The following is a 19,507-nucleotide window of genomic DNA, read 5'->3' as shown; positions in this document are numbered from 1 at the left end:
CACAAATCCAGTTCAGCACGAGAGAACAAAGCATATCCAGATTGATTGCCATCTTATTCGTGAAAAATTGCAGCAGCATGTTATTAAGCTCTTCCATATTCCATCACGATTATAGCTCGCAGATATCTTTACAAAGCCTCTCAGTTCTCTACCTCTTCATCATAATCTTCGCAAGATGAACATCATTAACATCCATGTTCCTCTTGAGGGGGGGTGTTGGAGTGTTGCATCTCATATTGAAAGCATGGAACTAAAAAGGAAAGAAGAAAGACTTAAAATAGAAAGCAAGTTAGATGAGAAGAGTTAGTTAGAAAAGTTGTTATTTCAGTTTATTTTTTTTACTTTGTTATTGTGTCATTGATGTATTATAAATAGGACTTAAGTCTGATGTAATTTTTTAGTTAGTTTTTTCTGCAATCCATTTTTTTTTTCATCCTCTGTTTCTTGGTGTTTTTCATCAGTTTCAGGTTCTTCTGATTCTCAACAAGATGGAAGCTCAAAAGAGGCTTAAAGTAGAGTGTTTGCCATCGAGAGAAGCCTTGAATTTGTTCATGCTGATGCTTAGAGAGGACACTCTAAGTTCTCATTCTGATATACGAAATCTTGCCCACAACGTTATGGAGAGATGCAAAGGCTTGCCACTTGCACTCGTTATTGTTGGACGAGCATTGGCTAACAAGAATACTCGGGGAATGGGAACAAGCGATATAGGAACTGGAGAACTTCCTACTAGAAATTTCAGGTACGGAGGATCAATTGTTTCATGGTTTGAAGCTAAGTTATTATCTATCACCAAATCTTGTTTCATATATTTCTTTATATTTCCCAAGGAATGTGATTAGAAATGATGAGCTTATAGAACATTTTTATTCTGTACCAGATAGGTTGCCTCGTGCTGTGGTAGATGAAGTGCCTCTTGGGCTTATTGTGGGCTTAGATTGGTTGTATATGAGAGTGTGCAGCTGCCTCACTGAACATCAAGTAGGGATTATTAGATTATATGGAACAAGAGGCATTGGAAAAACAACACTAATGAAGAAAATTAACAATGAGTTCCTCAAAACAAGTCACCAATTTGATACACTGATTTGGGTTGCCGTGTCCAAGCAAGCAAGTGTGAGAGCTGCTCAAGAGGTGATTCGAAATCAATTACAGATCCCGGATAGCATGTGGCAAGGTAGAACAGAGGATGAAAGGGCTAGAAAAATATTCAACATCATGAAAACAAAAAAATTTGTGCTACTTTTAGATGATGTATGGCAACCACTTGATCTCTCAGAAATAGGAGTTCCTCTTCCAAATGTTAGGAACGAGTCCAAAGTAATAATCACAACTCGATTACAGAAAATATGCAATGAAATGGAAGTTCAAAGGAAGTTTAGAGTAGAGTGTTTGGCACGGGAAGAAGCCTTGGCTTTGTTCATGATGAAGGTCGGAAAGAACACTCTGAATTCTCACCCTGATATACCACAGCTTGCTAAAAAGGTGGCAGAGCGGTGCAAAGGCTTACCACTTGCCCTGGTTACTGTTGGACGAGCAATGGCTGATAAGAATTCTCCCCAGGAATGGGATCAGGCAATCCAAGAACTGGAGAAATTCCCAGTGGAAATTTCAGGTATGAAGGATTAGTTTAGTGTTTTGAAACTAAGCTATGATAGCTTGAGAGATGATATCACCAAATCTTGCTTCATATACTGTTCTGTGTTTCCCAAGGAATATGAAATTAGGAATGATGAGCTTATAGAACATTAGATTGGTGAAGGATTTTTTTATGGTAAGGACATATATGAAGCACGCGACTAGACGAGGACACAAAATCATTGAAGACCTAAAGAGTGCATGCTTGTTGGAGGAGGGTGATGGAATTTAAAGAATCAATCAGGATGCATGATGTGATACGTGATATGGCTCTATGGATAGGTCAACAATGTGGAAAGAGGATGAACAATATTTTGGTATGTGAATCTTTTGGGCTTGTTGACGCTGAGAGAGTTACCGACTGGAAGAAGGCAAAGAGGATATCATTGTGGGGTAGGAATATTGAGAAACTCCTAGAAACACCAAATTGCTCTATTCTCCAGACTCTCTTTGTGAGGGAATGCATTCAATTGAAGACGTTTCCAAGAGGATTCTTCCAATTCATGCCTCTCATAAGAGTTCTAGATTTGTCAGCCACTCATTGTTTAACTGAGTTACCTGATGGGATTGAGAGATTAATGAACTTGGAATACATTAATCTTTCAATGACACAAGTAAAAGAGTTGTCGATTGAGATCATGAAGTTGACAAAACTGAGGTGCTTGTTACTTGATGGTATGCTTCCACTTATAATTCTTCCACATTTGATATCTAGTCTTTCATCATTACAATTGTTCAATATGTATGATGGAAATGCTTTATCTGCATTTCGCACCACCTTATTGGAGGAATTGGAGTCCATAGTAGCTATGGATGAGTTCTCTCTCTCCTTCTGTAGTGTTGCTGCTCTCAATAAATTACTGAGCTCCTACAAGTTACAAAGGTGCATAAGAAGATTAAGTATACATGACTGCAGAGATTTATTGTTGCTTGAGCTATCATCAATATCTCTGAACTATTTGGAGACTCTTGTTATATTCAATTGTCTTTAATTGGAAGAAATGAAAATTAGTATGGAAAAACAGGGAAGCAAAGGATTGGAACAATCACATGATACCCCCAACCCTCAGTTGATAGTGAGAAGCAACCAATACTTCTGGAGTCTTCGTGAGTGGAAAAAGAGGCATTAGAAAAACAACACTAATGAAGAAAATCAACAATGAGTTCCTCAAAACAAATAGCCAATTCGATATAGTGATTTGGGTCGTCGTGTCCAAGCAAGAAAGTGTGAGAGCTGCTCAAGAGGTGATTCGAAATCAATTACAGATCCCAGATAGCATGTGGCAAGGTAGAATAGAGGAAATGGCTAAAAAAATATTCGACATCTTAGAAACAAAAAAATTTGTCCTACTTTTAGATGATGTGTGGAATGATGAAATTTTAAACGACATAGGATCACATGTAGACATTAAAGCATGCATTAAATGGAAATAAATGAAATGCTCACCTTGATTAATGCCATGAAAAGCCATTTTCGTGCTCCACTAGTGTCCAAGAATATGCTCAGTCCGTGATGGTGTGAAAATCAGGGTTCAATGAGCTCTTCCCTTTCTTCCCCAAGATTCAGTCCAAGTGTGTGCTCTCAAGAGTGCGTGCCCTTTTCAGCCCCCAAGGAAGAAGAAGCCTTCCTTTGCAGTTATATATATATATATATATATATCACACATTACACACTTTATTTGGACCACTTGACTTAATGAGTTAGTCAAGTGAATTAGAGTGAGCCCATAAAAAATCAAGCAACAATATGTGTCCAATCCTATTATGGACCACAATGCAAAAATAAAATAACATTGATTTATGGCATTATCACATTGATTATGTAAGTCCACACATAAAAAATTCCAACAATTCTCCCACTTGGACTACATAATCAAACATCACAACATATACACAATCATAAATCAATAACCCATAGAATCTCATCAAAACAAATAATCAAAAGCAATCATACATGCTCCATTACTTGATTCACAGGGAAATATACAATAGTAGCAATCCTTCTAACAATAGCAAAATATTACAATACCAAAAAATGGCTCCCACTAACTTAATGCAACTTAGGCTCCCAACAACCCCATTTGAGATACATGTTCATGAAACACAACTATGAGTAAGTCTTTTGTTAGTGGATCTGCCAACATACCTTTTACGGACATGTGCTCAATATCAATAAGAGACTGCCATTTTCTCCTTAACGAAATAGAACTTTACATCAATATGCTTAGAGCGATAAGTACTCCTAGTGTTCTTAGAGAAAGCAACAACTGCGGAATTATCATAAAATAATTTCAGCGGTCTAAAAATGGAGTCAACAACTCCCAAAGCTGAAATAAAATTTCGTATCCATATAGCATGACAACAAGCCTCTTAACATGCCACATACTCTGCCTCCATAGTTGAGGATGTTGTAAGTGTCTGCTTGACACTTTTCCAAGATATAGCTCCTCCTGCCATCATAAAAATATAGCTCATAGTGGATTTTATCATCCATGCAGCCAAAAAAATCAGCATCACAAAACCCAATTACATCAAGTATGTTGGTGCGCTAATATGTCAACATGAAGTCCTTAGTTCCTTGCAAATACCTAAGGACCTTCTTAGCAGCTTTCCAATGTTGACTCCCAAGATTGCTCAAGTACCTTCCCAACATGCCCACAACAAAAGCAATATCAGGGTGTGTACATACTTAAGCATACATAAGGCTGCCAACCAAAGATGAATAAGGAATGGTTCTCATTTCTTCTCTCTCATCATCATTTTGAGGACACTGAGCGTTTGAAAACTTATCACCCTTCACAATTGGCGCTCTAGTAGAACTACAATTGTGCATATTGAACCTTTTCAATATCTTATCATTTGAGACAATTTAAGCACCCCATTAACCCTATCACGAAGAATCTTTTATGCCCAAAACATAAGAAGCCTCACCAAGATCCTTCATGTCAAAATGGGTTGACAACATGTGCTTTGTCTCAATCAACAAGTCGGAATCATTTGATGTGAGTAGTATATCATCAACATATAAAACAAGAAATATGTAATTACTTCCACTGACCCTCAAATATATGCATCTGTCAACTATATTCTCTTTAAAACCATTTTAGGTGATAATCCTATCAAACTTCAGATACCATTGCCTCGAAGCCTATTTAAGACCATAAATTGACTTATTGAGCTTGCAAACTAAATCTTCCTTTCCAACTTTTGCAAAACCAATAAGGTGCTCCATATACACGTCCTCATCCAAATCACCATTCAAGAAAGTTGTCTTGACATCCATCTGATGTAGCTCCAAATCAAAATGAGCTACTATGACCATAATAACTCTAAAAGAGTCCTTGGTTGACACAGGTGAGAAGGTTTCTTTAAAATCAATTCCTTATCTTTGACTATAACCTTTAACCACAAGTCTAGCTTTATATCTCTCTATTTGCCCACTAGAATCACGTTTGGTTTTAAAGACCCACTTGCATCGAACTGGTTTACAACCATGTGGCAATTCGACCAAATCCCAAACACCATTCATATACATAGAGTTCATTTCATCATCCATGGCTTCTTTCCAACAAGTGAATTGAGGATAATGAATTTCTTCTTGATAAGTGACTGGATCAGAAACATCATAACCATCACACTCATGCTCCTGCAAATAAATCATGTAATCATCTGAAATAACCAGCTGTGGACCCGCATTTTTCACGTGTACCCCCACTCGATCGACGAGACTCACTTTTATTTGTGAAAAAAATCAATTTTGGAAAAGTTGGAGTCGCAACTTATTTTATTTTATTTTAAAGGGAAAATAAAACTAGAAATTAAACCTTAAAAAATGACTCCATAATTTTTGGAAAAAAACGTGTCTTTGAAAAACCCGAGTCTAGGTTCGGGGATCAGGTTACTTATTGAGAAGGTACCTCTAAGAGGTAGCACCCCTCTAAGCCCTAAAGAGGTCTTTACTAACTAAGTTGAGGGAAATATGACAATTAATTTGTTAATTATATAGATACCGAGGTAACTAAGGTGATTTCAAAAAAATAGCATGCTAAATAAGATCAAATCACAATAAAGAAGAGTTATGGTGCATACCTAAACCACTTCTTAAGCGCTATCACAAAACATCAAAGGTTAGTTTAGATAGTATGTCACCCAACATGCATTTCATCATCGATAGTTGAACAATATAACAAATATCAAGACACCCAAGCACTGTCAAACATAGGCATAATTCACAATGACAATCATAGTTACAGAATTCAAAAAGTGGGTGTTAGGGGGCATACCTGGATAGCATAGATAATTCATAATATGCTTCCTCAAGACATGGGGGGTTAGATAATAAAGAATAAAATAAGAAATCCTAGCATGCATGTCTAATTAGCATAGCAAAAATGATCAGAATATACGAAATAATCAAGTATCACACACATCTTGTATACAATTCCTAAAAAAATAGATAGATATAATTATAATAGATAGCAAGGGTGGTAGCAAAAATAAGTTTTGAAAAGATTCTCTTATGTTGGGGTTTCACCAATTCCCCAATCGATATACATGAATTTAGCCTAAAATTATCCCATTTATTTGGGACCACAAGCTTTGATTCGTGTTTTATTCAAAACCAAAATTTTTATTGAAAACCAAGAAAGATGCGAACCGATCAAAATATGGTTGCATATTATTTTTAAAAAAGAGATTTTGATTCTAAAGACTCTGAATGAATTTTTTAAAATAGAATTTTCAAGGGGATCTTTTAAGAAAAGTATTTGATTTTAAAATAAAAGGAATTAATTTGAAAATAACAAAATATAGAAAACAAAATACCAACCAAAACAAAAGGAAACGAAAATCACAAAGTAAAGATTTAGACAATTATGTCAATCAAAGTGATGAGAGTAGAGCCAACCTTCATGGGTTTCCGGTGGCCTTAAAACAAAAAGGATTTGACCGACAATCACTAAGGCAACAAACTAATGACTTCTAAATCAAGCAAGCTAACAAAAATATTATCCAAGACTAACATCTAGATTTCAAGAAACACATAATAATAATAATAAAAAGAACAATCAAGGATTAAAGTCAATAAACTTAGCACATGGAGATAATAATATGAGATCAATTAAGGTAAATTAACATTCTAATGAAATATGGTAAATCAAAAACCAAAATTTAATAATCTTAAAAATATGAAAACAATAACATGCTATTAACTAGATTGATTATCTAAAATTCCTAAAAACTCAAACTAAATATTAATAGATCAAAACCAAAATCTGTCGTATTCAAAATATGAAAACAATAACATGTGATTGACTAAATTAATTAACTGAAACTCTAAAAACACTAAAATTGAATATTGATGGATCAAAATTAGAATTGTCATACTTAAGACATGAAAATAATGACACGCGATTAACTAAATTAATTAATCAAAATTATAATCACCTACAAGATTGAATATAAATGGATCAAAATCAAAATTAGCGAAATAAAAAACGCATAGACACACTCGAACTAAAAAAATAATTAATACTAGATTAAATTAGAATTAAAAATATCAGCTTCATCTAATATGATTGGCTAAACTATCGAATTGAAATTGCAAATACATTTAAACTAAAACAAATAAATAAATCAATAAATTAAAATTAAACTAAAATCGAAATTAAAAATATGGAATTTATCTAAGAGGGTTAATCAAACAATTGAATTAAAATCATGAACGCATTCAAATTATAGAATAAATTAAAACTAAACTAGATTGAAATTAAACTCTATCTAAGAAAATTAGTTAATTAAAGTAATAAATCAACAATCATCAATCAAAACTAAACTAAATAATAAATTAAGACAAAACTAATTAGGTTAAAATCACAAACACATTTAAACTATCATGTAGATTAAAATAAACTAATATGGAACTTATGAACTACGATCACAAAAAAATACATCTAATCTAAGAGAAACAAAACAATTGTTCAAATTGAGATTTAAAAGAATTTATCACAAAGAATTAATTAAATCATTGAACTACCATCTAAACTAAAAAAAATGCTTTACCGAAAACGAAAACTAACCTGTGTTGTGTAAGAAAAAAATACTCCCTTGATGCGTCAAAGTGGCAGCCCGATCCCGTCCGAAATCCACTATTGTTGTAGAAATTGTGCACGTCCTCCAGAATATACGTGTGGGCCATAAAGGAATCACCTTGGTGCATGTGTTCCTCATTTTGATGCCAATGGATAACTTTCTATGATAGAAAATGGAGATCTTTCTTGGTGGTAACTTGCGTGTGGAGACCTATGGTATAAAGAAGCAATCCTCCACAGTATACATCTTATTAAGGAGAGCTGAGCCATCATCCAATTGAAGATGTCTTGGCTGCAAGATGTGTGAGTGCTCGCCAGTGGTAAGTAGTTTGGAGTCTCTCGTATTTCTGAACAAAAGCCCCAAGATCCATCTCTCTATCAAGAAGTTGTCTATGCAGAGTTTCAGATTCCTCCTCTATTTTGTTCATAGTTTCTTGAAGCTTGTGAAGCGAGGGTGCAGAAGAGTAGAACTGTTAAGATCTTTTCTTTCTGTCTTTCCAGTTCATTTAACTTCTCCTATGCAGCAGCTAACTCTATTGTCCGGATTATTCTGCACTGGTTTCTCAATTCCACTATCTATGGTCCCTTCTCCAAGTTCTCTATGGCAAGTTGCAAAGTCTCCTTCTGAAGTTCATCTCTTAGATTGTTTTGAATTTTAACTTGATCAAGTGAAAGTAACACTTGGTTGTACGCATCCTTGTCAGATAAAAGCTTTCAAAACTCATCGATGATCTTATCCTTTAACAGAACAATCATGCCAGCAGCTTTAGTAGGAGAAACATGTGATGGAAATGGGGGTCGATCAGAAGGCCTTTGCAGACTGAAGCAACTAGAAGTGCTACTACTTGATGTTGAAGGGCATGAGGAACTTGGAGAGGTAACTATTGATGGAGGATACCAAGACTGTCCAGAAATATCCTGTGGTCGTGGCTGAGGTTGTTGCTCTTGAGATCCCCATAAAGACTTGAACATGGCGAAGAGAATCGATGGATCGTGCTATTAGTCAACAGTAAGAAAAAAAATCCAAACCAAGAGAAAGGCCTCTGTTGAAATGAGCAGCGAGGAAAGACGCAAGGCAAGAAGAAGATCGCCTCCGTCTCTCTCTTTCTGGAAATTATTTTTGGTTCCTCTACCAGTCTCCGTTTCTGGTTTTGTTAGTTTTTCAACAAGAGGGTTGCATCATCACCACATATGGGACCCGTGGCGTGTTAATCATGCATGCGTTCATGGAAAAATCCATGCATGTTGGAAAGCCCTCATGGTGCGTGTAGGTTGTTGTTTTTTTTTTTTTTTTTAATGATTACCAACCTCTCCTCATTTGCGTGCTGTATCTGAAGAGTTCTTCTTGCGGTGTCTCAGATTTTTCATGCCTCCCGTCCCCCAGAAATCCCCTCTCTTCCAGAATCCAACAATTTTTTTTTTCGTGAGTGGTAGCCATCTCTTTGTCTGAATGATCAGCCTCTCTGAGAAGAATCCAACATCTCCCCCTATGACAGCGTCAATCCCCCTATCAATGGAATGTGTGTTGTCCCCTCTTAGGAATTGCCGTGTTGCAGCCATATTTGTGAAATATGAATCCTTCAACCTATGGTCACCCTGAATGTCCATTACCTCTAACTTCCCATTTTGTTCCTCATCTTTGACTTTTGAAAGAGGTGACAAGAACTGGTGCATAGAGGTAAACACAATAGAAATTCCTAAAATAAAGTTAATGGTCAGGGTGTGACCAAACATTACAGCAGATGCTATGCCTGTAGAAATGGCGGCTGCAGTTGACGAATACTTCTTCAAAATTGTATAGGTATATTTAAAGAAATAAAAAAAAAAATAGGATAAAATTCCTTGTACCACATTATTAAATATCAGAAGCATGGTATTCTTTGAATATCCATGCAAGATGTCAAAGTTACTGGGACCTTTGACAACGACAGTTCCCACAATTCCAAGAAGTTGAATATAACACCATACCCATATAAAAATAAGTTCTGAAGATAAATGCTTGTATCATATTGGCTCTTCAATGCATACTCATTGTAGATTGGGGTTAAATACGGAACAATTACAAGGATCAATGTATAAAGATATGCACCCGTAGCCACTGGAAGGCCTAAATCAGTGGTACCCTCTAATAGAGAACGCATCTGATTAACACTAATCGCGATGAGCAACAAAGAAAGAGTTTCCCACTGAATCATGGAAAATGACGTCTCATAATTATCTTCAACAAAACAGCAGTTGCCAAAACCTTCAGATTGCTAAGCATTTTCACAATTACGGGATTAAAATAAAGCTGCATGATGAACTTCTAGTATTCTTAAAATCAAGTATCTTGTTAGAAACACTTGCGTCGCCATATCAGACTTCTCTCTCTCTCTTACCCGTTTTTTTCATCCATGGAGAAAATCCTCCTTCCCGACGTGGCTGTCTTCTCCAAAATCTGTGTGTGTTGTCAGACTTTTTTTTCATGCAGCCTGAATTCCTTCTTAAAGTCATGATCTTACTTCCCTTAATGAGGACTCTTTGTTATATTTATATAAATATATATATATTGTTGGTTAAAAAAAAAAAAAAAAAAAGTGTAAGAAGAGTTACACTTTTGAAAATAAAGTGTAAGAAGAGTTACACTTTTAATGTGTGAATTAAACACATGATTAAGTTTTGAAATGTTACAAAACTTGAAAGGTTAAGGAATACAATGAGTCTTTTCATCTTTGTAACTTTATAAAACTTAAGAGGTTAAGTGTAAGAGAGTTACACATTTGAGATTAAATCATGTTTAATGTGTGAATTAAACATATGATTTAATTTTTGAATGTTACAAAGATGAAGAGATTGAGGAAGACAATGAGTTTTTTCTCATTCTTGTAACCATTTTCAACCCTAAGAGTGCTATATATGACTTTTCTTCTTTTTGAAATCTTATACAGAAAAGTGAAAAGGCTTGATCAATCCCAAGACTATTTCCATTAGTTCCCTAAAGATTTCTAGAGGTGGGAGGAAATAGAGTCTTTGGACAAAGTTCCAAGAACTTGTTTGAGCCTTTCTTGTGTTCTTCTTCTTCTTGTTCTTATTTTGTAACTTTGAGAGTTTTATTGTATCAAAGTGAGTGTTTGAGAGTGTTTCTTTTCTCCATTGTATCCAAATTTTTTAATATCAATCAAAGACTCTATTTTTCAATGGAAGAAGAGACTATCAAGATTATGAACCAAGACCTTGTGAGGTTGGATCGTTTTGATGGTTCCAACTTCACTAGGTGGCAAGACAAGGTGAGATTCCTTCTCACAACACTCAAGATTTTCTACATCCTTGATCCTACCTTGGCACCGTTACCGGAACCAAAGGAAAATGACACACCTCAAGTGGTGGCGGCAAGGAAGAAGAGGGAGGAGGATGAGCTCATATGTAGGGGTCATATTTTGAACGCCTTATCCGATAGGCTATATGATCTCTACACCAACACCTATTCTGCGAGGGAGATTTGGGAGGCTCTTGAAAACAAGTTTACAAAGCCGAAGTTGAAAATCAACTAGAAAAAAATATTAAGGTGCTTAGAAGTGATAGAGGTGGTGAATATTTCTCTAGTGAATTCAATTCTTTTTGTGAAGAATATGGCATAATACATGAGTGCACCGCACCCTATACACCTCAACACAATGGCATAGCGGAGAGAAAGAATAGAACATTCTTGGAAATGGTGAATGCTATGTTATTGCATCTTAAATTGAATTTCAATTTGTGGGGTGAAGCTTTGTTGACTGCTTGCCATATTTTGAATAGAATTCCTATGAAGAAAAATGAGATATCTCCATATGAGTTATGGAAAGGAAGGAAGCCTAATATAGGTTACTTCAAAGTGTGGGGGTGTCTTGCTTATTGCAAGAAAACAGATCTAAATAAAACAAAATTGGGTCCAAGAGCCATTAAGTGTGCATTTGTAGGCTATGCCTCAAATAGCAAAGCTTATAGGCTATTAGACTTGGAGTCTAATGTGATAATTGAATCAAGAGAGGTAGAGTTCTTTGAGAATTTGTTGAGTGATAGCAATTCTCAAGTACCTACTAGTGTTGGAGAGTCTCTAGAGGAGACACCTTCAAAGGTTGTTGAGTAACCCATTGTGCCTCGGAAAAGCCAAAGAGCTAGAAAAGAGAAAGTGTTGGGATCGGATGAGATTGACTCTCAAAGAATTTCCTTTTACTTAGTAGAAGGAAATAGAGAAGATATTATAAGAAAAATTCCTATAGTACTTCAAATAGAGGAGGATCCCAAAACATACAAAGAAGCTATGGCTTCTAGAGATGTTGCTTTTTGGAAAGAGGCTATCAATGATGAAATGGATTCAATTATGTCCAACCAAACATGGGAATTGGTAGACCTTCCACCAGGATCTAAACCAATAGGGTGCAAGTGGGTATTTCGAAGGAAATATCACACCGATGGCATGATTCAAACCTTTAAGGCTAGATTAGTAGCTAAGGGGTTTAAACAAAGAGAAGGTATTGATTATTTTGATACCTATGCGCCGGTGGCTAGAACAACATCAATTAGGATATCGTTTGCTTTGGCATCAATTCATAATCTATTTGTTCATCAAATGGATGTCAAAACGGCATTCTTGAATGGGGATCTCAATGAGGAGGTCTACATGGAACAACCGGAAGGTTTTGTTCTACTGGGGAATGAAAACAAAGTGTGTAAGCTTGTCAAATCATTATATGGTTTAAAACAAGCTCCCAAACAATGGCACGAAAAATTTGATCATACTATTCTTTCGGATGGATTTAGACACAACAATGTGGACAAGTGCTTATATTCAAAGACTTGTGATGACTATATGGTCATAGTGTGTCTATATGTGGATGACATGTTAATCTTGAGTGATGACATGAAAGGAATAATAGAAACGAAAAGGTTTCTATCCTCAACCTTCAAGATGAAAGATCTTGGAGAAGTTGATACTATATTGGGTATCAAAGTGAAAAGAAATAGTAGGGGTTATGCTTTGAACCAAACCCACTATATTGAGAAAGTAGTTAGCAAATTTAGTCATCTCAAGATTAAAGATGCTAATACTCCATTTGATTCAAGTATAAAACTTGAAAAGAATGATGGTAGATCGGTGGCTCAACTTGAGTATGCAAGTGTAATTGGAAGTCTTATGTATGCTGCTCAGTGTACTAGGGCTGACATTTCATTTGCAGTTAGTAAACTAAGTAGGTTTATTAGCAATCCAAGCGTGGAACATTGGAAAGCTATTGGTAGAGTTCTTGGTTACCTAAAGAATACTAAAAAACTAAGCCTCCAATATTCAAAGTTTCCTGCTATACTTGAAGGGTATTCAGATGCAAGCTGGATATCGAGTGTGAGAGATAATTTATCTACCATAGGTTGGGTGTTTACACTTGGTGGTGGGGCTGTCTCTTGGGGATCCAAGAAACAGACTTGTATATCACACTCAACCATGGAGGCAGAGTTTATAGCTCTAGCTGCAATTGGAAAAGAAGCTGAGTGGCTTAGGGATCTCATGATGGACATCCCTTTTACTGCAAATAATGTGTCAACAGTGTCGATACATTGTAACAGTCAAGCCACTCTAGCTCGTGCGTACAGTGGAGTGTACAATGGGAAGTCTAGACATATAAGCATTAGACATGAGTATGTGAGACAATTGATTCAATATGGAATCATCTCAATCTCATTTGTGAGGTCAAGTGGAAACTTGGCGGATCCTTTTACTAAACCTCTTACAAGAGATTTAGTAAGGATAACATCTAGAGGGATGGGACTAAAACTCCTTAAATAAAATTCACCAATGATGGTAACCCAACTTAATACTACGAAATGACTAGTCTTAAGTTCAATAGGTAAAAACAAGTCATTGATAAGTGGTTTGTGGCAGCATTAGAACATGTGAGTTCCATTTGTGATGATTAATGCTGGTTGTTACCGTTGGAGGGTTAAGCTTAAAGCTTTTAATGAAATTCAGTCTATGTGTGACAAGTATCTTAAAGGTAACAAGGATGCTGGAAGAATTTCACCTATGTGAACTTAGGGATGGTGCCGCCTCTCATGAGAGTTGGAGTTTCTTTCAAGAAAGTTCATGAATGGATTGAGCACATGGCCATAAAAGTGCTAAGCAAGAAAATAATGGGCACTCGTGTGGTTAGTGGAAGTGTGTGTGTTGTTACCAGTTTCGTTACAAGGAATAACTGGTTCAATGCTACAAGCAACCTGGGATTTCAACGGAGCTTTGTGACAATTACACTAAGGTAAAATTCAAATTGAAAGATATTTTATTTTATGCATTTTCACTGTTGAGGTTATAAGGGTTAATGTTTATTTTTAACCAAGTGGGGGATTGTTATATTTATATAAATATATATTGTTGGTTAAAAAAAAAAAAAAGTGTAAGAAGAGTTACACTTTTGAAAAATAACTTTTGAAAATAAAGTGTAAGAAGGGTTACACTTTTAATGTGTGAATTAAACACATGATTACGTTTTGAAATGTTACAAAACTTGAAAGGTTAAGGAAGACAATGAGTCTTCTCATCTTTGTAACTTTATAAAACTTAAGAGGTTAAGTGTAAGAGAGTTACACATTTGAGATTAAATCATGTTTAATGTGTGAATTAAACATATGATTTAATTTTTGAATGTTACAAAGATGAAGAGATTGAGGAAGACAATGGGTTTTTTCTCATCCTTGTAACCATTTTCAACCCTAAGAGTGCTATATATGACTTTTCTTCTTTTTGAAATCTTATGCAGAAAAGTGAAAAGGCTTGATCAATCCCAAGACTATTTCCATTAGTTCCCTAAGATTTCTAGAGGTGGGAGGAAATAGAGTCTTTGGACAAAGTTCCAAGAACTTGTTTGAGCCTTTCTTGTGTTTTTTTTCTTCTTGTTCTTATTTTGTAACTTTGAGAGTTTTATTGTATCAAGGTGAGTGTTTGAGAGTGTTTCTTTTCTCCATTGTATCCAAATTTTTTAATATCACTCTTCCCAAAACGTTCACGCCTACCTTTCAATCTATCCATCCCACCATGCATCTAAGGAAATTTTCCAAATATTCAATCTCAATGTGATTGTGCGGTGTTCCATACTTTTCCTACAAAATTTCAAAGTTAATAGATTAAAGAAAATAATTATAATAATGATGATAAAAATGAGTAAAAGTTATAATAATAGTAGTAGTTATAAAATAAAAATAAAACATTTAAATAAAATTCTTAAATTAAAATAGATAAGTAAGGGCAAATATTACGGAAAATTGACAAATAATAGGAAAATAAAATAAAGAAGGGAATAGACATGATAATGAATAAAATAAACAAAAATATAATAATAAAAAAGTCAAGTAATGTAATTTTACAAACAAAAAAAAAACGTGTCATGCAAGCCATGCAATAAGGTAGTCCATGCAAACCATGCAACCATCTAAGAAAGTGAGTCAATGAATGAACTAAATGGGTTGGGGCCTAGTGGTGCCTAAAGTGGGCCTAGGTGGGTCAAAGTGAACCTAAGTGAACTTAGAAAAGGGCCTAAGTGAGCCAAGAGTGCCTAAGTGGGCCTAGGGTGTTTAAGATAGTGCCTAAGTAACCTAAAGTGATCAAGATATTATGTAGGTGACCTAAACATGTCTAAGTGTGCTATTCTAAAAGTGTACCTAAAAGCTATCCTAAAAAGGAAGGAAAACCCTAAGTCTAAATTAGGACTCCCAAGGGTCACAATAAGGGTTTAGATAATCCCTCAACCAAAGTCTCCGAGGTGGCTAAAAAAAAAAAGTAGTATGAGTAGTAATGGGCCACTAAAGAACTACTGTAAAGTACTGAACAAATACCTAATAGGAGATGTGTTAGGAGGACAAAATGGAGGGTCTACACCAACCTACGAACCTTATGTGATCTTCTCAAAGGAATCCCATCAACAACAATACCATCAACAGGAATGTCAGGTTCCACTTGATCACCATGCTCTCCTTGATTAGTGGCCGACTGTTGGACAATAGGAACATCCACATCTGGAAAATGAGATGTATGAAAATGAATTATAATATGTTATTCTCAAAAAGGTATCTCACGAGGCACAAAATTGGGATCAACGTTAACTTCATCTTCAAAGTATACAACCCTGTCTAACTCAATGATCCTGATGGTATGAGATGGACAATAAAATCTAAAACCCCTTGATCCAATGCAATAACCAACAAAGAAACCACTAATGGTTTTAGTATAAAGTTTCTTTGACTGTGAGTTATATGGCCTAACCTCAGCCTTACATCCCCAAACATGAAAATGGTGAAGGCTCGGTTTCTTCCCTCACCATAGCTCATAAGGTGTCTTAGGTACAGACTTACTGGACACTTGATTCAAAATATATGTCGCAATCCTTAAGGCTTCACCCCACAGAAATTTTGGTAAGGAGGAATTAGACAACATGTACCTTACCATATCCAACAATGTACAATTCCTTATTTCTACAACTCCATTCTTTTAAGGAGTGTTTGAAATTGTATATCTAGCATCAATGCCGCATTCCAACATAAACTTAGCGAATGGTCCAGGATTCCCTCCAATCTCATCACATCTCCCGTAATACTTACCACCTCTATCAAACTTCACAACTTTAATGGGTTTTCCCAACTATAACTCTACCTTAGCCTTAAAGGCCTTAAACACATTTAGGGAGTCAGATTTCTCATGGATCAGTTCAACATAACCATATCTAGAGAAATCATTAATAAAAGTGATGAAATATTTATAACCCTCTAAAGCAGTTGGTGTCAAAGGACCACATATATTTGTATGGATCAAGTCTAAAGTACTTTCATACCTATCAATCTTCTCTTTTTTGGTCTTAGCTATCATCTTCCCCTTTAAGCAAACAACACAAGTCTCGAAGTCTGAGAAATCAAGATTAGAAAGCACACCATCTCTAACCAATCTCTCTAATCTTTACCTAGAAATATGACCTAGGCATTTGTGCCACAAAATGGAAGAACTCAAATTCATTCTAGCACGCTTACAACCAACAAAAAAATTAATAGAAGATGAATCACATAACAGACCATAATGCAAACTAAGACTATAAAGATTCCCAAACAAAACAACATAGCCAATTAGAACTGGGTTGCTAAATATATCCACTTTTCCTCCTCCAAAGTGGAAAGTGTAACATTGTCTGTCCAAAATAGATACAAAAATCAGATTCCTCCTAAGTGAGGGTATGTAAGTAACATTGTGTAACAACAGAAAACTTTATATGGTCAATCTTAGCTTTATCATGCCAAAAAATTCTACTTTCACTTTTCTTCTATCACCCATATACACACATTCTTCATGCTTTGACGACCTCTTTTTGTTTGTCAACTCCTACAAAGAATTAGTGTCATTAATAGTGGCACCAATATCTAACCACCAAGAATTGGCATGAACATCAACAATATTAGTCTCAATCATGTTTGCATTCAAATTAACCACAACCACAATTTCACATTTCTTTTTTTTCTCTAGCCAATTTTTAAACTTGAAGCAATCAGCCTGCCTGTGGCCAATCTCATGGAAAAAGTTGCACTTTCCCTTGAATCTCTTATTCTTTGTAGCATTAGAATAAGCAAATGCATTAGAAGTTCCTTGACTCGAATTCCCTTTCCTCTTGAATTGTTTAGAGCCTCCAAAATTCTCGTGCGGAGGTTTTTTCTTCATATTGTTCACTTGGTTAGTAACAAGAGCAAGGAAGTGAGTCTCATTTTTCTTTAGTGAGACTTCATGTTGCACCATAATGGACATCAACTCCTCCAAAGTCCATTCTTCTTTCAAGGTATTATAAGTCAACTTCACCGCATCAAAGGAAGTAGGAAGATACTTAAGTATCAACCATTTCAAGAATTTCTCACTCAACTCCACTTTTATCTCATTCGCCTTGTTGAAGTAGTGCTTTAGCTTGATGATGTGATCTCTAACCCCCCTACTCCATCATACATAGTGGTTGTGAGAAGCTTCAAATAAGTTGTCATTTCTGCCTTATCAATCTTGGTATAATTGGCCTTTACATATTCCAAAAAGTTTTTGGCCCTTTCCGTCTTTGACACACATTCTTTAATAGATTTATCCATAGTATACTCCATCACCATCAAACAACTCTATTGGAGTGCTCCTATTTCTCATAAAAGGATCTTTCATCAACAGAACTCACATCAGTGGGCTTACTTGGCTCATCAACTCTCAAAGCCAAGTCCAAATTGTGCAGTCATATGCACATTGAAAGATTCATACCATTCCTCAAAGTTATTTCCAGTAAGAGGCTTGATGACAGATAATTGCAAAGTAATTCCAGGATTGCTAGTAGCTGGAAAATAGCAAAATTAAACAATATGCATGTTACTACAATATCATGTTATTTGTTAGTTTCCAGAATTTCTCAATTTAGCAATAACTTGGAATTTTGAAATTCCACAGCGGTAAGGACAACTAATTAAATATCACAACCAAGATGTACTAATTTTATTATCGAAATGGCAAAAAAAAATTAGTACGATTCATAATATATAATTAATTTCTTTCACCAATCTAAGCATTCTACCAAGTATTATAATCATCGATTGGACAATTACAATACCCGTATGAACCTTAGTAATCACAATAATAAAACAACCAAAAGTGGGAGATAAAATATCTCAACAAAGACAATTTGACACATATAAGATCACAATAGGCAACCACATATATGTTCACTATTGTCATGATAAACTCAAACATTTAATATACACAACTTGACACACTTGGAATTGCGATAGGCAATCACACAAAAGTTCTTTATTACCATAATAAATTTGAATATTTAACAAAAATGGTCTAGGACAATATTATTGGTATAAGATAAAAAATTATATCATAAAGAACAATGAAAATAATAATTGTCCCTGTAAAACCAAATTTAACAAATGCATAATAATTCCAAGAATATCAAGAAAAAAAAGTTTTTTTAGGACATCATGCACTGTTGATCTTATCCATCGGGCTGAACACGACCTGGTTTTTCTGGAGAAGAAAAATTACACAAAAACGCATAAAAAGAAGAACCAAAATAAGCCCTAATTTTTGAAATCCCATCAAATGAGCTCTAAAAAACCATAAAAAATGATGGGCTTTTCTCCAAACAATATTTTCTACAAGTCTCTAACATCAATTGGGCTTGAAAACTGATAATCAGCACCAAATGGAAAAAAAAAAATAGCTCCAAAAAAATAGCTGCCAAACTAGAAAATGGGAAACCCAAAATAACCCAAATATGCAGCTCAAATGTTATCCATGTAGTGCTTTGATACCAATTGATGAAAGTTTAAACGACATTCACATTTAGACATTAAAGCATGCATTAAATGACAATAAATGAAATGCTCACCTTGATTAATGTCATGGAAAGTCATTTTCGTGCTCCACTGGTGTCCAAGAATATGCTCAGTCCATGATGGTGTGAAAATCCGGGTTCAATGAGTTCTTCCCCAAGATTCAATTCAAGTGTGTGCTCTCAAGAGTGCGTGCCCTTTTTAACCCCCAAGGAAGAAGAAGCCTTCCTTTGCACTTATATATATATATCACATATTACACACATTATTTGAATTACTTGACTTAATGGGCTAGTTAAGTGAATTATGGTGAGCCCATAAAAAATCAAACAATAATATGTGTCCAGTCCCATTATGGATCACAATACAAAAATAAAATAGCATTGATTTATGGTATTATCACATTGATTATGTGAGCCGACACATAAAAAATT

General features: G+C 35.2%; 2 pseudogenes; both read right to left on the bottom strand.

The window, feature by feature from the left end:
* Positions 1 to 7,996: 7,996 nt before the first annotated feature.
* On the bottom strand, positions 7,997 to 8,729 carry LOC117921435 (annotated as a pseudogene).
* A 312-nt stretch (positions 8,730 to 9,041) lies between these two features.
* Positions 9,042 to 19,154, bottom strand: LOC117922495 (annotated as a pseudogene).
* Positions 19,155 to 19,507: the final 353 nt, after the last annotated feature.

This window comes from Vitis riparia, chromosome 9 (assembly GCF_004353265.1).
Source record: "Vitis riparia cultivar Riparia Gloire de Montpellier isolate 1030 chromosome 9, EGFV_Vit.rip_1.0, whole genome shotgun sequence".
Classification (NCBI taxonomy): domain Eukaryota; kingdom Viridiplantae; phylum Streptophyta; class Magnoliopsida; order Vitales; family Vitaceae; genus Vitis; species Vitis riparia.
Note: the sequence above shows the minus strand (reverse complement) of the source record. Positions and strands in the feature narration are given on the sequence as shown.